The sequence below is a fragment of the Leptidea sinapis genome, chromosome 47 (assembly GCF_905404315.1).
Source record: "Leptidea sinapis chromosome 47, ilLepSina1.1, whole genome shotgun sequence".
Taxonomy (NCBI): domain Eukaryota; kingdom Metazoa; phylum Arthropoda; class Insecta; order Lepidoptera; family Pieridae; genus Leptidea; species Leptidea sinapis.
In genome coordinates, this window is record NC_066311.1 from 4,730,903 (window position 1) to 4,749,194 (window position 18,292).

The window sequence follows — 18,292 nt, forward strand, 5'->3', positions numbered from 1 at the left end:
TTTTTTGAACTAAATGAGTAAATTATTTTTGAATTGATTAGTTTGAAAGCCTTCTTGGAAACTGGCTTGACTTGGTTAACCTGGCAGACTTATGGTAAAATTAGTCTGTCTTTGCAATGTTTTACTGTAACAATATGTGTGTGTTTATCTATGACACACTCAACCTGACCTCGCTTCAATGTAGATCAGTCTTACGCATATTTACTGTCGAGAAAATGATTTTTTGATTTAAATCATCAAGTATTTTATTATTTATTATAGTAACAGCACACGCATCACGTAGACGTCAGGCATTCCACAACCGCGCGTTTTCTTCGAAATTTCTTGCCTCGCACAGCCACTTTGTGGAATCAACTACCGGCAGCGGTCTTCCCGAACAGATACGACTTAGGGACCTTCAAGAAAAAAGCATACTCCCACCTTAAAGGCCGGCAACGCATTTCTTGACACACCTGTTGTTGTCTCTCCCCATCCCGTGAGCCTCTTGCCCGTTTGCCCCCTCTCATAAAAAACAACTAAAACCGAAACCGAAACTGTACAAAAATATTTTTTACCAGTGGGAGGCTCCTTTGCACAGGATGCCGGCTAGATTATGGATACCACAACCTTTTTCTGCCGTGAAGCAGTAATGTGTTAGCATTATTGTGTTTCGGTCTGAAGGGCGCCCTAGCTATTGAAATTACTGGGCAAATCAGACTTAACATCCTATGTCTCAATGTGACCGGCGCAAATGTAGTGTCGCTCAGAATTTTTGGGCGTTTTTCAAGGATCCTGAGCGGCATTGCATTGTAATGGGTAGGGCGTATCAATTACCATCAGCTTAACGCCCTGTTCTACTCGTCCCTTATTTTCATAAACAAAACAGTAAAACAAGAGCATCGGGTCGTTTCGAAAAAATTTGTAGTTTTGTTAAAAACTCCTACATTTCTACCGTGTTGTAAACCGATATTTAAGCTCGCAACTTTCAGGCGTCCCTTGCGAGCACTGTTTGTTTTTTTATTTTAAAAATGAAGTTTCCACGACAAGGCACGTTGTTATCGAATGTTATCAATATAAACAATCTATGCGTGATCAATCACAAAACATTGGTAGTATTTGTCGTTTATCGGCGCGTGATTAGTAGTATTTGTAGTGCACGTTGCGCCATCGTGCTCGACTTTCGGTTATCTCTCGTCTATTTACTTTAGGTTTACCACTGGAGACAACAATACCTTCGTCATAACATCAAGGTATATCTACAAGTCAGCCAAAGTCGTTTATATTTTGTTGATATTGAGGTGTTATACACAGAGTATAACTATAATTACTTCTTTATGAATCTACGCAGTGATCTAACAAATGAGTAGGTAGGTATAGTTTTTTGTAAATGAATATAAGGGACGAGATAAGCAGGATGTTCAGCTAATGGTAATCGATACGCCTTGCCCATTGCAATGCACGAAAGGATAATTGAAAAACCCAAAAATTCTGAGAGGCACTACAATAATTGCGCTCGTCACCTTGAGACATAAGATGTTAAGTCTCATTTGCCCAGTAATTTCACTAACTACGGCGCCCTTCAGATCGTAACACAGTAATGCTTACACATTACTGCTTCACGGCAGAAAAATGCGTAGTTATGGTACCCATAATCCGGCATCCTGTGCAAAGGAGCCTCCCACTGTAGAATAGTATCTGTATTTAATTATTTCTGTATCAAACCTCCACGAAATCGTAAATCAATTATTCTACTTAAAGTCATACTGTTCACTATTATTATCTTAGATAATTTATACGTCTAGATAGACTGTGACAGCTGTGAAAAAATAGCGGCGAACTTTTAACCTCAACAAAGTGACTAACAAAACATTGTCATGGACACTAAAGTAAGAAGCCTGGCCTTTTGTCATGCGTTGCCTAACAGCAACAGGCTCTATCTTGTAAATTATAGCGCGAAATTGCTGGCGACTTCAACTGTCATACAATTTAAAATTTAACCCCATTTCAAGGCTTAGAGAGTCCTTAGAAGATGTAGGCCAAGCTACACTTCGCTTTTATTTTTCGAGTCCTATTAACAACTACGCACCCCAACTTCTCATGGGAGTGTTTTGTGTTTTCAGCAGTTTTTATCACGGGGAGTGTTCTGAAGAGCTGTTTCACCTGATTCCTGTTGCCGAATTCTACCTTCGCACGACACGCCACAACATACTAAGATTTATGGACACAGGAGGTTTTAAAGGCCGGCAACGCTCCTGTGATTCCTCCGGTGTTGCAAGAGATTGTGGGCGGCGGTGATCACTTAACAACAGGTGACCCGTACGCTCGTTTGTCCTCCTATTCCATAAAAAAAAAAGGTTGGCTGAGTGGTTAAAGCACTGGGGCGTATCAATAGGAGCGCGGGTCCGAATCCCACATCGTCAATTAATTTTAGTATATAAATAAAATTTATACAATTTATACACATTGCACTTAGGAACCGAGGCAGAAAATACTTTAATAGTTTAATTTTCGCTGTTTGACGGTTTGTACATTTTACTTTTTTTATGGGAGGTTAGGCCAAAAAAAGCGCGGATCACCGATGTTAAGTGATCACCGCCGCCCACATTCTCCTGCAACCAGAGGAATGACAAGAGCGTTGCCGTAGTCATCAAAGAGGATGTAAATACTACGTAATAAGAGGTGGGACTGCCTAAATAAAAATTGAAATTTAATTTAGTATGAAACGTGCAGTGATCTGAAATAAGTTTGAAATAGTGGTAATTACAGTATGGCGATTGGCAGCGAAGTATAAAAGAAGAAGTATAAAGCGAACGGTTGCTTAAAACGTAGTGGACTTCGGCTATCTCCGTTTTTTAACAAGATTATAGCCGTCATCTGTTATTCTATCAATATCTGTACGTTTCATACAATTGTTTTTTTCTTACAGAGTTTCGCTAGGCTGCAGATGGATGAAAGTTCCTTGAAAAAAGATATTGTACTCATATAGTGGACCCGACCGACGTTGTCCTGTACACACGTCTTAAATTTGAAAAATCGGTCCAGCCGTTAGGAGGAGTTTGCTAACATACACATGAGCAGGAGAATTATATTATATGGACGGAGTTGAGAATCTTAACCAATCTCAAATTCACTGGAACACACCGAAAAAATCATCAAGATCGGTCCAGTCGTTTAGGAGGTACTTTAATTGTGAATATAAACCATACTCAAATCCACCTGAAGACACACAGAAAGTTTCATTAAAATCGATCCAGCCGTTTAGGAGGAGTTCATTATATCATCATATATATATACTAGCTGACCCAGCAAACGTTGTATTGCCGATATTAAAATCGCGATACAAAAGTAATTGTTGATCGTAGATTAGTGAAAATTTGAAGTTGTATGTATTTTTTAATGCTGACTCATAATCAAACAAATTTAAAAAAAAATGACAAAAAAATAAAAAAATAATCGTGTGGACCACCCTTAACATTTAGGGGGATGAAAAATAGATGTTGTCCGATTCTCAGACCTACCCAATATGCACTCAAAATTTCATGAGAATCAATCAAGCCATTTCGGAGGAGTTCAAAGTTTAACACCATGACACGAGAATTTTATATATTAGATATTAAGATAGTGTGGCCCCCTCTATAGCTTATAGTGTTTGTTTCATTAAAAACGGTTCATAAACCAATAACAAGTACACGGCCATAGCACAGTCAATATTAGTAAGGGCGGTCACCCACTCGTTATTAATAAAAAAAAAACATGACAAATGTCATATTTATACTTTTAAATAACAGTATAAACACCCCAAAGGTCATGTAAAGGGCAATTAATTATCTTTACTCTTTAGTGATGTTTTCGCAAAATGAGGCTCATATCACAATAAAATAATTCCACATAATGTCAAAATAACAGCTTTATAATAAACACATAAATGCTAACATTGTTGGTACTTATATCAAAGAATCAATGTATAAATTTTAGTCTGTCTGTCATAGACCGATTTTATATTTTAAAGTGAAACTTTTATTACGTCGCCTCAAACTTTTTCGTCTGTGTGTTGCATGTCGCGTGACGGTCCGGCGGCGCCTATAGTTCGCAGCAGCTGACCGTGTAGTGTATAGACTATTACTCATTTTGCCAGTGCTCCACGCTATTTTGTTCGTTTTTTAATATGTGTATATAATCTTAATAATTGTTAAGTATTATGTATGTCGTACTCTCCCTGAGTAAAAATATTGATTGAAAAGTATTGGGAATCAGTCACCCCATGTAAACTGTATATCTATATACACGTGAAAAAGAATTGAAAGTATTGAAAATTCATAATTTTTAATCCTTTCCAATCAATATTTTTAACCAGGGCTAATACACAAAGTTCAATAAAAATATTTGTTGGAGACTTAGTTTACTTTTATTGTTTCCCATTATCATTCCAATTTTCCAATTTTCCAAGTATAAAATTAAGATTGATAAAGCGATTTTTATACCCTTAATGGAATTATTCCAAAAATTTTTAGTTAAATGTCTATAATGTGAAAAAAAGTTTCACTTTTACCGTGGTTTCATAAAACCACACAATCCTTTTTTTTAAGTCTCATAATTGATAGCTTACTTGTATTGCTGTATATGAATTGGATAAAAATAGCAGTTATGAATACGAAATACAATTATATTTTGCTCTGTTATATATATATTACTAATGCTGAACCGGCAAAGGTTGTTTTGCCATATAAATTAAATTCACCGCGCCCGCTCATTGTATGAATACCAAGTCCAGTGTTTCAAGGACGATACGAAACTTATTAAAAAAATGTATGAAAAATAATGTCATATGCGATGAAATGTCATTGCCTGAATCATATGAATTGCGAATATATAGGAATTTCTAAATAAAAAATATAGGTTCTAGCTAAGTAATTACTTAAACTTAACCTACCTTGAGACATAAGATGTTAAGTCTCATTTGGCCAGTAATTTCACTAGCTACGGCGCCCTTCAAATCGAAACACAATAATGCTTACACATAACTGCTTCATTGCAGAAATAGACGCCATTGTGTTACCCATAATCTAGCCGGCATCCTGTGGAAAGGTGGCACGCTGTCTCGCCCTGGTATTTCAATTATTATTCTAAAATCGAAAACACATTAGTACGTGGCGGGCGAGGATCGAACCAAGGGCTCCGTGGTGAGAGTTAAGTGCATCTACTATGCCACCGATGCTTTTTAAAATAAAGGTTAAAAAATATTCTGTAAGGGCGTAACCAGTCAAATTAGCCTTAGTCATCATATGATAAAAGTTACTTAGGACAACTTAACTAATTTAAGCAGTTGATTAGGGTTTCTCCTCATAAAATTAAAGATTGACGCAATTTTGGACTACATTCAATTCTATGTGGGTTATATCTACATCTTCTACGCTATATATCACGAGGATGGCTTTGAGGGGTTTTTTAGGTTGACACAGCAGTCGAATTCCACCAACGGACGTTAAGTCAAAATGCGAAAATCGACCCGAAGAGCATTATGTTCACGTCTAACATTCCACAACCACGCGCTTTACGTGAAATTTCTTGCCTCGTACAGCCACTTTGTAGAACCAAGTACCAGCTTCTTCAGGCATATAGCATACTCCGTACATACAGACATCCTAAAGGGCGGCAACGCATCTCCTGATGTCTGGTGTTGCGGATGTCCATAGACTTTAACTTCCCGTCACGTAAGCCTCTTGCCCAATTGCCCCCTCTTATATAAAAAAATCAATGCTTATATGTCAGCCACTATCTAACCTAAGTCTACGCAGGCGAGGTAGCGATTCGCAGCTAATATAAGCTGATAAATGTAAACATATTTACAATAACACTGTAATATATAAATAGCTATTAATTATCGTTGACCCAGATTATTTTATCAAAATAATAATGTTTACTGCACATACCTTAGAGTATTGACTCTTCGGAAATGAAGCTGCCGCGCATTGTTATGCGCTGGTGGGTCAAGCCGTTTTGGTCTGAAGAAACCATTATTGAATGTGAAGACTTTTTTAGGTACTGGATATTTTATTTTGTCAAATTTTCACGCCCGTTGAAGTAAAGTCGGCTCTAATCGACTAAGGGTGAGCGACCAGTCAAAGCAAAATTTAGCTGAGCCATTTATATTAAATTATAATTAAAATTCCAGCGGACTATTAGATAACAATATTAGATTTTAAATGATCCACACTCCCGGGACTCTAAGCATTAAAATCTTCTCGTCCCAAATACCACAGTGTCTGAAGACGAAGGTTTTTAACCAGTGTTTTGCTAGTGATGACATACGGAACGTAGACGTGGCCCCTAACTATGGGCCTTATGAGAAAGTTCATAGTCGCTCAGAGAGCAATGGAGAGGGTTATGCTCGGAGTTTCTCAGCGAGATCGTATCAGAAATGAGGAGATAATTGGGAAACTAAAAAACCAGTAGGCCGGGCACATAGATCGAGGGACAGATTTCCGTCGAGGCTGTTTAGTCCTCGAATGGCGACCACGTACCGAAGGGACAGTGTTGGTAGGCCCCTCAGAAGATAGACCGACGATATGTTCAAGATCACCAGAATAGGTTGGATGAGAAGAGCGTAGGACAGATCGTCGAGGAGATCTTTGGACCTTTGTCCAGCAGTAGATTATGATGATAATAATGGAAATATTTATATAAATTATGTCAAATCTACAACAACAATTTCTATTAGTAGAAATACTATTAAATTGATTTTTGCTTAGTATAAAGTGCATGTCATATGAATTGGTTAAATTCTCTAAGACGCGAATTTGCCAGACAGTCTGCTGCGCATATAACAGTTAAATGCGCCGCGCAAATGCGTTTAATTGTATTTTAATGTTAATACTATTAATAATAAAAACATTTAAACTTCAACTATTTATTGAGGATAATGTATTTTTTGTGCACTTTTGAGGTCAAATAAACACACAATATGTCGTCTGGTAAGTCTGTACTACCAGATATCAGATATTGTCAGGATTAAAAAACACGTGGAGTAACTAATCTAAAAAAAATTTTTTTTTTATTGTGTTTTTTCGTATCCACCCTAAAGAAGCATCTGTGACGCTATGGCATGCCTATGGGTCGTTTTATATATCATTTTTACCAAAGTATATCGAGTTTCAAATACCTTGTGAATTTGTTATAATGTGACCAACAAACTCTTCATATATAAACATTATTTTTTAATTATTACGTCGGCTAAACGCTAACTAAAAGGATGTTAAAGGACCTCATAATAGAAGTAAACTTATGGAGCCATTTGGAACTAAATTTTAACATTTGAAAGGGTACTTATTAGACTTCCAGATTGGGTCCGTTATACAAATAAATCTTAAGATGAAATCTATGAGGCATTCTGGAAATAGTGGTCGTTATTTCAGGGGCTGTGGCTCTCTTCGTCATCTTTCGCCACTTGTCGCGTACTGCTGCTCTCCTAGTACACACGTACAATTATATTCCTGCTAGAGCTGTCCTTATCTTGTCTGATCATACACTTAGTGTATGCTGTAGCTACTACTACGCTACTTAACTAGCTAATAGCGTATATACGATCCGACAGCTCGATGATGAGTGACCAATTATGTTTTGTTAATGTGTTCGCTAGCCAATTGTTTATATTTCAAATACTAAGGAGCTAATACGTGCATGGATGACTGTCAACGACTTGAAAATAAAAATCGGCTACAGTCACAATAGATTCGCTTACCTTAATCTACCAGGTTCTTCCATTTGACCGCATACAACGACGAGCTGCTCGAATAATCGACGATCAAGTCATCTCCGATCGGCTTGACTCTTTGGCGTTGCGTCGCGATGTGGGTTCTCTCTGCATCTTCCACATTTATCACGTGGAGTGCTGAGAGGAGCTGTTCGGGTTTATTCCAGCGACCGAATTCCACCACCGGACTTTACGTCATAATGCAAAATACCACTCGCATCACGTTGACGTCTGGTATTCCACAACCGCGCGTTTTTCAAGAAATTTTTTGCTACGCACAGCCACTTTGTGGAATTAATTACCGGCTGCTGTTTTCCCGAACCGATACGACTTAGGGACTTTCAAGAAAAGGACATTCTCCCACCTTATTACATGTTGTTGCGGATGTCCATGGGTTGCCTCACCACTCCCATACCGTGAGCCTCATGCCCGTTTGCCTCCTTTTATATATAAAAAACATCTTGCTTATATCCGTTAGAGATATTCTTCTCTCCTGCAACCATTGTTTGTCAACACGTCGCCCATTACATGATATATAAGCGTCGATAAGAGTGCTACAAGTCAATGCACCTACTTAATATCAAGTTATCACCCATTTATTAACACTTATTTAGTATCATTACAAATTCATTGACAACAAATTACATAAACTTTCTTTTATTGTGTAATAATTATTATTCTATTGACCTAACGACACAAACAGGTTTCTGACCTTCCGAGCAAGATTTCAAGTGTCATGTATTAGTTATATCATAATATCTAATATATAAAATTCTCTTGTCGCGGTGTTTGTAGTTAAACTCCTCCGTCTCATGAAATTTTGTGTGCATATTGGGTCTGAGAATCGGACAACATCTATTTTTCATTCCCCTAAATGTTAAGGGTAGACCAACCCAAATTTTATTTTTTTATTTTTAGCTAAATTATTTATTTTTTTATGATACAACTTTAAAAAATACATACAACATCAAATTTTCACCCGTCTACAATAAACACCTATTTTTCTATCGCGATTTTCTGACCACCAGATAACGAGCTATTGTTAGATCGGCTCCTGGCTAAAACTTCTTTATACACTTTATTTTGTGGGTTTTAAATGAGACTCAGCGCGTTTACCAGTAGGAGGCTCCATTGCACCGGATGCCGGCTAGATTATGGGTACCACAACGACGCATATTTCTGCCGTGAAGCTGTGTTTCGGTGTGAAGGGCACCGTAGCTAGTGAAATTACTGTACTGGGCAAATGAGACTTGACATCTTATGTCTCAAGGTGACAAGCGCAGTTGCAGTGCCTTTCATAATTTTTGGGTTTTTCAATAATCCTGAGCGGCACTGCATTGTAAAGGGCAGGGCGTATCAATTCCCATCAGCTGAACGTCCTGCTCGTCTCATCCCTGATTTTCATAAACAAAAACGTTTGTTCGGGTAAAGTCGGCTGCTGGTTGGTAAGCTATTTTAGCATTTCGTTCTTTCCGGACTTTTCTTTAGTATCTAGCATAATATTGGTTTGATTTAAATTATGTATTCACACCGAAGTTTACATGTGATAAACAGTAATTATTGTTTAAGATAGGTGTCGGTTTGAGTAAACACGAGTGTTCAATTCAAATCGCACATTTACCTTTGCGTGGTCAAGTTTAACGTTGCATTGTTATCAAAACAGTACAGTAGCCGTGATATTTACGTATAAACATGCGATCCAATTGCTATCGGACTTGAAGCAATCTAATTGAATTGGGTTCTCTCTGCATTTTCTATCGCATATTTATATCACGAGATGGGAAAGTCGGGAAGCTCAGTAAAATCTACTCGTCCCAAATACCACAGTGTCTGAAGACGAAGGCTTTCGACCAGTGAGTGTTGCCAGTGTTGACTTACGGTTACGCAAACGTGGTCGCAGCCTATAGGCCTGATGAGAAATCTAATGGTCTCTCAATGGGCAATGGAGAGGGCTATGCTCGGAGTTTCGTGAATGAGGAGATCATAATATTCTCGGAATGTAAATTTTGGTTTATCTTGTCCAACTCTCAGGTTGGGGCTCCATCTACAGGATCTCCTTTACAGTTGACCTGCTCAAAGAGCGACATCTCAAGTCAATTTGCTAATATGCAATTGTTCATAAATTTTTGTTACAAATCTAATTTATGTAATTTTTACCAGAACTCAGATGTGAGGGTTATCACTTTAAAATAACAAATTGTTTGTGTTTTTTCTCTACACGACTAACTGCTTTAAAAAGAAATGTCGTGGCGGTTTTAAATGATCTTAAACTAAACTCAATAATAAGTTGTTATTGCTTTCAATGCTGTTTATTTTTACCAGTGGTGGTGATAGCTAAGAGTGACCCTGCATCCGTTAAGTAAACAAGAAATTATTTATTATTTGCGAGATAATGTATCGCTTTTAATATTGTATACTGTACATAATTAAATTTACAATTAATGGTTTCATTAGCTTGTTTTCAATACTTGTCCGAATTATATTCTATTCTAGATATAATGTGCCCTATGTATTTCCTTTCCTATACCCCAGACATCTTGTGTGTTAGTAAGTAAGAAAGTTAGGCGAGAAACTTTGATTAAGGATTGGTCACCGCAGCGCTCCAACTAGATACCAGTGGCGTAGTCGCAAAGTGCGGCAACTTTTACTACGCCCAAGTGGGCGTACTTAGCAAGTGTTGAACAATGTGTGACGTTGACATGCCACATGTTCTGTTAAACTTTACTAATAATTGAAACTAAAACGCTGGGTTGCGTAGTAAAGACACCGGGATCACATATGATCTGTAAGTATTTTGTATTTTATTAATTTCAATTTAAAATAACACGCGAAGAAGAAGCGCTACACCTCCATGGCACCGCCAGTAGAGCTCGAAACGAAGAAAAAAAAGGTGTGTGTACTTATGTATGCACGCAAGAAATTATACTTCTTTGGCCTAACGAAGCAAAAACCATTAAAATGATTTATAACTCGTGCTATTCTACGTTTTTTGAAAGAACAATTTTGTAAAAATCTTGCAAAGACTGACTTTGAGAATTAACTATTAAATAATGAATACGGCTGTATGGGCTTGAACCCTTTGCCTGTCCTAATAATGGACGAAGAAACTAAAAAAAAAATAACGAATGACGCAAGCGTCAGAAAATTTTAGGAACCAACTTCACCCTGTTACTTTTGTCTTACAGTGATGCGCGCGCATCTTAAAATTTCACTCTCATAATTTTTTCATAACGCGTCTTAAGAAGTATAACTTCAAAAAACGAAAAATACATTTGAGCGAAGTTTTTTACCGTTTTACTATAAAATTACGTAATGTTGTTGTATTGTAAAGTAGACTATTATTAAATTTAACATAAACCTCACAAGAAAATATTCTCACTCAATTGGGTGATTACGTAAATTACTTTTGGACGGTTTTGAACAGTAACTATCTCTTTCAACTGACGTTGGGGTGAAAGGATATTCCCTTCCATGCGGTTAAGTGATGCTTATGCTGTTTCAAACGAGATGTAAAAGTATGCCTTTAAAGATATGTAATAATAGTTCTAGAGATGATGCAATATTTCAAACGAATAAATTAATTGTTAAATATTTTGTACATTTAAGCAATTAGTTATTTTTTAAAGTGATAACCCTCACTTCTGGGATTAATTACAGAAATAAAATTTAGCGGGAATCGAACGCGCGACCTTTCGAATTCCGTCGAGCACTCTTTCCACTGAGCCAACCGTTCGAGTGAAAGATAAGTAACGATATGATAATATGTCGCCCTTTCAAATCTAAGCAATTTGTTACTTTTTAAAGTTAACCCTAACTTCTGATTTATCAACGATATGTCACTCGAACGGTTGGCTCAGTAGAAAGAGCGCTCTCACGGAATGCGAGTGGTTGTGGCGAGACCACATCGTTCATAAATTTTGTTTTCAAATTTTATTTGTACATGTTAATTGCTATATTTTTTTAAAGTTACTTGTTCTCTGTTCTTTTCAGATCTGAGGCATATTTCTCCGAATGGAAGGACATGATGATAGATAGAAATGATTGAAAAATTCTATTATGTTTGTTTATTTTGAATATGGCCATCCCTTCCCCCCCAACAAAATATGAGAGCGGTCTTAAAAAAGAAATTACCACAGGAGGGTACCGGCTCTACCAGAGAAGGAGAATCCCTCCCTGAGCACTCTCGCTCGGGCTGCCTTTCGTATACTGGGGAGAGCATAGAGCCGCGCATGACCGAGGACAAACGAACCTTAAAGGCCGGCAATGTTCTTGTGATTCCTCTGGTGTTGCAAGAGATTGTGGGCGGCGGTGATCACTTCACAACAGTACGCTCGTGTGTCCTCCTATTTCATAAAAAAATGGATTTGAAAGGTTGACATAAGGATTTTCATGTCAATCAAGTCGCGAGAAAATGCAAACAATTCATAATTTCTGCCCCTCCGGAAGAATCGCGTGATTGTATGTATGTAAGAACAGCTGAACTTAAAATCGCACAGTTTCAATAACAGTTACTTAACAAAACAATAATAATTAATTATATCCTAATTTAAACGGTTCTCGGCAGATGGTGCTATGTTACATCAATCAAATACAAACCTAAAAGCTACTTGAATAAGAATTATTTTCGCCTGTAGTGCTGTTGTATCTGTGACTCACCATTAAATTACTCAACTCAGGCCTTTTAAAGACTATAATTAGTCTGAGGGGTTTTCCAATGACCTTATTAAAGTTGATCTAAGATCCTGTTGGAAGAATGGTTTTATTTTATGCCTTGTTGTGGTGCAACATGTGGACGGTTCATTTCTCGCTGAAAGTATAACAATTATAAGGGTGTCCAGCGGGAATTTTTCAACTTTAAATAAACGTTACTCATTTGTTAGCGGGGTTAGGGCTGCGGAGGGGGTGACGTTAGAAGCGACGTTTCTGCGGATTTGTCAGTCGCCATGAGTCATTGGTCGGGCGCGCACCGCGCGTATGCGGTGGAACAATATTTGTTGAACGGCAATTCGCCTATTCGAGCGCGTCGTGCTTTTTGTTTGCATTACAACATTCGGCGATTAAGCGATGGTCCGAGTACGCAGCTTATCAGAACGTGGGTGCAAAGATTTCGAGAAGAAGGGACAATGATCAATAGGCCGCCACCAGGACCGTCTACGTCGGCAGCAACACCAGAACGAGTGGCACAGGTGCGTCAAGAAATTCTTAGAAATCCAAGGAAATCAGTAAGAAAGATTGCCGCCTCTACAGGCATTAAGAAGTCAACTGTGCATACGATTTTGAAAAAAAAACTAAAGCTTCATCCCTATAAAATGCAAATTGTCCAAAAATTGAATGAGAACGATTATGTTTCAAGAGAAAGGTACGCCAGAACGGCTTTGCAACGATTTCGAACCCCCAGAACACTTGGAAACATATTGTTCAGCGATGAGGCACATTTTCACATCGGGGGTTACGTAAACAAGCAAAATATGCGTTACTGGAATCCCAACAACCCAAGAGAACGTCATCAGAAAAGTTTGCACTGCCCGAAAACCACAGTATGGTGCGCCATCTCAGCTCAAGGAATAATCGGACCGTATTTTTTTAATCAGGGGGAAACTGTGGATACCTCTGTATACTGCCGCATGATTGATGAGTTTTTAGTGCCGCAATTGCAAGTTTTTCCAGGACGCAACAATAGGACACATTTCCAGCAAGATGGGGCAACCCCGCACACTTCCAGGGTGTCCATGTCGAAGTTAAGGGACATTTTCCCTGGAAAATTAATAAGCAAGTACGGAGACATAGCCTGGCCACCACGATCGCCTGACTTGACGCCCTGTGATTTTTTCTTGTGGGGATACCTCAAGTCCAAAGTTTACTGTAATAATCCCCGCACCATATCTGCCCTACAAGAAAATATCCGGCGTGAAATTGATGCAATCCCCCAAGCACTGTGTTCGCGCGTATTCGCCAATATGAGGGTTCGCTTACAAGAGTGTGTTACGCGAAATGGACGTCACTTGGAGGACATTATTTTTAAAAAATAAAATCCGCAGAAACGTGCTTTGTTTTAAAAATATAATAAATATTTTGAGTTTAATAATATGTTTTTTATTTAAGTTTAAAAAACAAAATTTTCCGCTGGACACCCTTTATGATGCCTCGTAAATTCGTCGGTCGCGCAAAAACTAGGTAAGTTATTTCTCATTCGGGGAGCGCCAGTTTGATCCCTGACAAGTACCAATTTTGTATTAATAATATGTATGTTTATTTGACGTTCCCATGGCGAAGATCAATTTAAATATCTGCGAAGAAGTTCAAAGGTATACAGTCCGACGTTCCGATGAAAGATGTGAACAACAAAGTAGACACGACCTGGAAGTAAGAGGAAAGTGCAAAACAAAAGTTCATGAGGAAGGGATCTTATCATCAAAGGATAGACGGCATATTAAAAACAGAAGAAAGAGACTAAATATACCTTATACCCGACGGCGTCTATATTGCTTTACATAAGAAGGGGCAAACGGCCAAATGGTAAGGCTACCGCCCATGGACATCCGCAACAACAGGGGCCAGTAGATGCTTTGCCGGCCAAACCGTTGATCACCTATTTGTATAAAAATAATGTGAATATAATCTGGCCATCCAAGTTGAATTCGACGAGTGACTTCTTTTGCGAAATTCAATCTACCTAACTGAATTGTTTTTCAAGGTAGTCGTTTATTCGTTAACAATTTCGAAAGTACAGAGTTCCCAATTGTTACGGGAGTAAGTGGGACATGGACATTAGACATGATCTTCGTCTTGTCCATGTTCATTTTGAGACCTACTCCTCGTGAAGATGTGTTGTGCTCATCGAGCATATGCCTTAAGTATACCATGGTCTCAGCCATGATTACGATATCGTCTGCAAATCGAAGGTGAGTGATGTATTCGCCGATGATATTGATGCCCAGCCCAGAAGCATAAAGATATCTTCTAGTTTTGTTAATTTATTTGCTGACTCGGAAATAAATAGCTTATTTATTTATAAGAACATATAAATTTTGAAGCCAATTCATAGGATTGAGTTTGTAGATGTTGTTTTTAGGGTAGGAGAGTATATAACTTCCTATGTTATCATAATTGATACAAGATAAAGTATATTTTTTAAGTTTCAAGTCTTATATCGTTGAATGTGGCGATTCTACAGCATAGTGTAGAGTATGCTTTCGAAATTCGAAAAGCAAAAAATAATATCATTTGAAGAAATGTTAACGCAAATTTACAAAACTTATCCATCGATATTATATTGAAAGTCATGAGGAACACAGATTTTAATTGGTTTCAGGATAGAAGTAAATTAGTGTAATTCTCAGTTAATGCACATGTAATTTGAAACGTGTACAGTTTTTACTACACAATGATTATTAAAAATACAAGGGTAATTTCCCTCAGTAAGCGTAGATATGAGTTTGAGCGGCTTATCGTGTTGTATTACAGATTGTTTCGTAAATTATCGCTTTGCAAAAATTGTCATTTGTTCTACCTCCATGCATCCTCTGACTGTCTGTCTTACTTAGGTTAAATAGATAATTGTTTTTGGGAAGTAACAACATCTGTAATTTTATGAATTCTGTCCCTGTGTAGTCAGATCAGGTTGCGGGCAAACCTCTTTACTGAGGCCGAAACAACATTCTTTTATTTGCTTGCATACTTCACTTCTATATGGGATATCTTAGATCATTTATACGTCTAGATAGACTATGACAACTGTGAAAATATCGAAAAAAAATAGCTTAGTGTTAAGCTCTATTCTGAGCAATGCACGCAACTAAAACATCTCATATAAATCGCGAGTGTAAGACGTAAGAATCGCAAGTGTACGCTTGTCACGCTCACTAAAGTATTAAATCTGGCCTGTTTTTATCGGTTGTCAAGAGGCTGATGTATGTAGATGTATTGTACACCAGATACAAATTAATGCAAATTCAAATATTTTTATTTAAAATAGGACGTGACATCACTTATTGGAAGTCAAAAACTACCACCCATTCCAAAACTAATGGCACAGACCTGAGAATAATGGGCGCAAGAAACTAAAGTATGTTTACAAAGTAATATTATACAATTAGACTTATTATTTAATAGCCTGAGGGCGGTCGCTCCATTCTCAATCTGTGGTATCATTGAGGAAGTTATTTATGTTATAGTAACCTTTATCACACAAACGTTTTTTAATATACGTAGATAATATAATAAGAAGAATATGTAAATAAGGTATAATATAGCTTTATTTGATGATATGATAAAGTAAAAATGAAAATTGCGAAAAACTTGCTATCCATTTAGCCACTAAGTATGTTTCGTTGATACTTATGTGAAATATCTTTATTATATATTTACAGTAACCAGATATATAATGCAGCCAACGCAAGACTAAATATATACCCACAGACTTTATTACAATGCAAGAAAACAACCAAAAACTGGCTCCATGGGCTGAATTTCCATGAGACCGAGAATTTAATACAATGAAACATCTTTATACAAATATACAAATCATCCAACCACCCACACACACACACATACATACACACACATTCTTAGAAGTTATACTTTTATTTTATTTTATCTGATTTTGATAATTTGATTGACTATGTAGGCAATGACGTCTTGTACCGAGAAGTCTCTGACAGGTGAAACACAGTTCATACTAGTTTAGCTGTCTTTGCTCCCTGTTTTGTATGTAAATAATTAATAATATAATTTAGAAATATTTTTAACTTGTAATACTATTATTAATTATTGTAATGTTTGGGAAATAAAGTTATTATTATTATCTTTATCAATATTAAATATTGTTCGAGATTAACGGATGCCAACCTAGAAAACACACTTTGAATTTGCTGATGTTCTCTAGAACCAAACTATAAAAAACTGGCTCAAGACCGTCAGTGCAGTTAGTTTCCCACATAAATTTTAGGCCTTGTGATTTATAATAATTCTGAATTTTAATTGAAACCGTACAATAAATAGGTAATTGTATTTATTATTCAAAAAGAACAAATCTTATAACTGTATTTACAATACTTTAAAATTAAAACTATCATTACGTGGAAGCGTACCAACAATACTGGCCGCATTTCCACGCTGGATAGCTAGGCTGATCCGTTGACCGAAATATCTGCCAGCGCTTGCTTGGGTTTCCAGTAGCCTTATTGAGGCGCGAAGATAGTGGCCAAGTGTCTCGACACCAAACGGCACAAAGATATACTCACTGAGATCAACATATTTGCGACGCTTGCTGTCTTCGGCAGTCGAAGCAGCAGCCCCAGCATAAACTGACATAGCGGGGACATGAGAAGAAACCAGAGTGTCGACGCAAGTCGCATCCCAGACCAGCGCCCTTCCATCAGGACGTTTGCCGTCGCGGCGAGTTGCCATTTAGCTCTAAAACAGCTGGTATATTAAGAGCGGCAAATGCCCTGCGGATGACTTCATTAATGCTGGAGTGACGACTGATACGATTACCTACCTGCATCTACCTGAACGCCACATCCACATTGATGTGGTTCATTCTGTTTTATACCTAGCCGAAATAAATAGGTAGCACTTAATTAGTATCAGTTATTTTTTTCTGGACCGCGTTAACTTTTCCACAGAGTCTAGACCCCACCTAAAACTTCTTGCTGACCCCTAATCTAGAAGTATCATCTAAGGTAGTTAACTAATAGTTAATTCCAACAGATCACCAAACTCGCGTCATAGCAAGATAATACAACGAAGTATCCCAGCTACAAGCGATATATAAATATCTCGTTGGTCAAATTTAACCGAGATGACACAGTTAAAATAAGAACAGTTAGCGCGGTGCTCTGTTAACTGTTTGCATTTAAACGATGATTCAACCGGCTTACGACACCCGTCTTCGTATTCACAAGTGTTGTGTGTGACACAATTCACAATTGAGATGTTATCATATTGAACACTCATAATATTGACAGTATTATTTTATGAAGCGTGGGATTTACTAAGATCTTCTCTTAATCAGTACTTTAGTAACAGTTTTTATAAGCTTCGTCTATATTATATTATCTAGTAGATAACCCGACAGACGTTGTTCAGTTAATAATAAATATAAATATAAATATAAAAAATTATAGGAATTTGCCAATAATATTTTAAAACATCAATAATTATTTCGTAAATAATGCTCCCTGTTGTTATAATGAAATTGTTTTATAGCAGAACTGTCAATGCGGGCGTCAAAAAATTCACTCATAGAAAATATGTCCGTACAAAATATATATCGGAAATAAAAATAATTATGAGTCCCAAATCGAAATAATAAACTTTCCTATCTCTCAAGTTTAAACTGCACATCATTAGATTAGGAGTTGACTGGAAACAAACATCAGGACACTGGATTTATATATATTAAGATAAATAAAACAGAATCTTTGAATGTAATTTTCAAGGGAAAACTAGGCTTCCAGGCATGTATCGAATTCATTTCCATCTGGTTATCTTTGCCGTAGCCTGTTTAGCGATCACATTTAAAAAAAATCTGCATCTTCTACCGCATTTATCAAGGGGATG

At 37.2% G+C, this 18,292-nt stretch overlaps 1 protein-coding gene and 1 long non-coding RNA gene across 2 annotated transcripts in view; one reads left to right on the forward strand and one right to left on the reverse strand.

Moving 5' to 3' along the window:
* Positions 1-18,292, forward strand: part of LOC126978163 (RNA-binding protein 41-like) — a 298,020-nt gene that overhangs the window by 118,092 nt on the left and 161,636 nt on the right. The window lies entirely within an intron of this gene.
* The window catches only part of LOC126978220 (uncharacterized), a 242,323-nt gene that overhangs the window by 109,453 nt on the left and 114,578 nt on the right, over positions 1-18,292 (reverse strand). The gene's annotated exons all lie outside the window — the stretch shown is intronic.